The sequence below is a fragment of the Cynoglossus semilaevis genome, chromosome 15 (genome assembly GCF_000523025.1).
Source record: "Cynoglossus semilaevis isolate Cse_v1.0 chromosome 15, Cse_v1.0, whole genome shotgun sequence".
Lineage (NCBI taxonomy): Eukaryota > Metazoa > Chordata > Actinopteri > Pleuronectiformes > Cynoglossidae > Cynoglossus > Cynoglossus semilaevis.
The window spans coordinates 17,954,526-17,957,791 of NC_024321.1; the positions used below are offsets into that span (position 1 = coordinate 17,954,526).

The 3,266-nt window shown below is 44.1% G+C and overlaps 1 protein-coding gene across 1 annotated transcript in view; it reads left to right on the plus strand.

The window, feature by feature from the left end:
- Positions 1-2,437: 2,437 nt before the first annotated feature.
- Positions 2,438-3,266, plus strand: part of LOC107988068 (teneurin-1-like) — a 58,385-nt gene continuing 57,556 nt past the window's right edge. The window contains exon 1 of the mRNA XM_017039289.2: positions 2,438-3,152. The gene's annotated coding sequence lies outside the window, so the exon portion shown is untranslated. The remainder of the gene's footprint in view (positions 3,153-3,266) is intronic.

Sequence of the window (3,266 nt, forward strand, 5' to 3'; positions counted from 1 at the left end):
TAAAACGGCATTTATCCAGCTGCTGGAGGAGGAATGTGACTGCCGTCAGGCCTCTGCAGGCAAACATGGAATCTCAGGAACACGTCTGCCGCACGGAGCTGGCAGCTCTGATCACAAACTGTCAATATTCCTCAGTCCTTTTTTCCAACAGAGTCAGTGTCCGTGAGCGCAGTCCAACGGCGAGGGTCTAACGAACGAACAAAGAAACAGAAACACTTGGATCTCACAATCGTACTTTTTCAAAGTGTTGGAGTTAAGTTTACATTAGGGCTGGAACGATACACTGAATTCACGATACGATATGACTCACGATTTTTTGTTAGCGTTGCAATTTTATCACGATTTTTTTCCAATTTCTTTTCTTGTTAACGATACGATTTTATCTATGATTCGTTTTAAACGAAATAAACTCCAGACAAATTCTGACCAAATCCAACGATCCGTCATTTGTCTGAACTCTCTGTAAAATCGTTCTCTTCAATAACAGAATAGAAAAAAAATATTATTAAAAGTCCAACTCCCTTGACGTTCAGGAGAGGAGCTGGGGAGGGTTGGTTGATTCTCCTCACTTCATTTCCATTCGTGTTCTTCTCCACTTTGTCCCGTCCCGTCTTTGGTTTCCTACACAAACACAGCTGTGAATTTCAGTACCTTTTTGGTTTTATCAGTTCCTTTTGGGTTTCTGTTTTCTTTTTCTTCCCATTATTTTTCTTGTGTTGCCAACAGCAACAAATCCCAGTATTAAAACCTTGCCCAGTGACCAGTGACTTTTTGAGGTAACACAGGTGACTCCTCAGGCATTGCTGTGCAATTCATTTTTTATTTCAACCAATGGGAAATGTCACACATTTGTATTGAGTGGCAGATAGACAGAGGCAGCCTGTCAGAACGCTTGTTTGTTGCCCCCCTGTGTATGTGCTTGGGGGAAATACTAAAGTGAATCATTAGTGCCCCCTGTCAGTCACAAATTGTTTGTACCTGCCACCGCCTGTCTGTTAACACCCGCACCCCCGCATCACACACCCAGAGCACGGGTCAGAATCACTAATTGGTCAGTTTAGAGAAGAGAAACAGACCTGGTGAGAAGATCTGCAGCCGCTGTCACAAACAGGCCCCGGAACGACAATAAATGACTGTCGAGTTCGCAGCTTTATCAACTAGTCGTATGTAAATATTAACTTTTTTTTGTTTGTTTGTTTGTAGGAGTTTGTAACCTGTAGCCACACAGAGCCCCCCCCCCCCACCTCTCTTCTGATTGGCTCCTGCTGAGATTCTCTGTATTGTTTACAACTGGACACAAATTGCCTCTCAGTCTGATTTTTTTTTTTTTTTTAAATATTCATGGAACGACATTTTATATGTCACAGTAAATGTCAGGCTTGCTTGCTAACAGCCAAACAACGTATTACCGCTGCTGTCGTCGTCGTCTTCAAATTTAAACCCGTGGTGCAATTTCTGAGAGGAGCAAAGTGGAGGGAGCGCCGCTGACTTCAGGTGGGGTTGATATTTGAATCAGATAAACAAGAATCTGAAAAAAAAAAAAAAAAACGGGGACTAAAAGAAGTGGATTTCAGTCCAGTGAAATCAAACCAGACAAAGAAGCAGAGAAAGACCTGGGGTCAAAGGTCATCCTCCAGAATTCTACAAGAAGAGATTTTTTTTTTTATGTTCATATTCATCATTTCAATGCAACAACAATCAGACTCCAGTGTTGACGGTGAGGCTGTAGTTCCCACATATGCCTGTAGTCCGACCCAGATTACAAAAACAGAGGGCTTTCAAAATTAACGAATCATAATGTTAATTAATGTCATACAATAAACAGTTATTGTTCTATATGTGTATATATGAATGTGTGTTTATATCCATAAATAAAATATATATTAATATATAAATAGACCAATGTCAATATTGATATCAATTAATCACGATTAATTGTTAATTTTTAATCCACAGCTACCTTGTCATTTTCAGATTAAAAAAAAAAATATATATTTAAATCATTTTGGTGTCTAACAGTGAACCACCTCCAGAGGGAACGGGTTTTTTTAAAAAAAAACAAAAAACATTAACGAATCAAAACGTTAATGTAATACAATAAACAGTTTATTTAGTTATTATGTATATATGTATGTGTTTATATACATATATAAATAATATACTAATATATATAGACCAATGTCAATATTGATATCAATTAATCACGATTAATTGTTAATTCTTAATCCACAGCTACCTTGTCATTGTCAGATTAAAAAAAAAAAAAATTTAAATCAGATTGGTGTCTAACAGCGAACCACCTCCAGAGGGAACGGGTTTTTTAAAAAAAAAAAAAAAAAAAAAAACAGAAAATAAAGAGAGATCAAATGAGCTGTTCCCTCCGTCCTGAAACTTTCTGACTGCAGCTCGTGTAGTCCTGACATCCAAGTGAGGGAGCTGCACCAGGGCCGGACGTACCATTTGTCACTGGTCTTTTTTTTCAGTGAGTCAGCATCCCGACACGGAGCAGTGGCGGCGCGGACGGACGGACAGCAGCACCTGCAGGAGTCTGACTCCCGCTCCTCGTCCAGACGACCTCCCGGCGAGAGAGGGAGACCGAGCCTGAGCGCGTCGGCTCGTAGTTGGCCGGCCGGAGAGCCACACCCCCTCCTCCCGCCGACTGGTGGTACGATCCAGGAACGCTGCTGCTGATATAGCGGAGAGCAGCCTCAGCAGCATCACCATCCCGCGAACACACGTTCTCCTCAGCTGCGCCGACACGTAGCGCGCCGTCACCGGTGGAGCTGGCTCGTCCGCATCCCCCGAGAGAGAGAGAGAGAGAGAGAGGGAGGGAGGACGGTCTGTGTGTCCCGCACTGTCGTCCCCCATCAGCATCCGAGAGACGATCGGCGGCCACAGCATCGGCATTAGAATCACCACCATCATCATCATCATCATCATCAGGAGCAGCAGCAGCAGCAGCAGCACCGCCGCCTCTTACACACACACGCACGCACGCTCGTGCGCGCGCTCCTACAGAAGTGTCTCGTCCACGTTATATTTGAGCCGAGGAGCCGAGTGTGGAGACTGCTGTTCACGGGGAGGAGTGGATCCGTGTCTGCGTCCTTTGCGGCATTTTCTCCGGGCTGTAGGAATGGCTCTCCGTGGTAAAGGTAGGCGACACGCTCACTTCTGGCCTTTAATTTGGGGCTCACTGAGGGAGGGAGGACAGAGGGGGTGGAGGAGGAGGAGGAGGAGGGAGAGAGTGTGTGTGTGTGTGTGTGGGG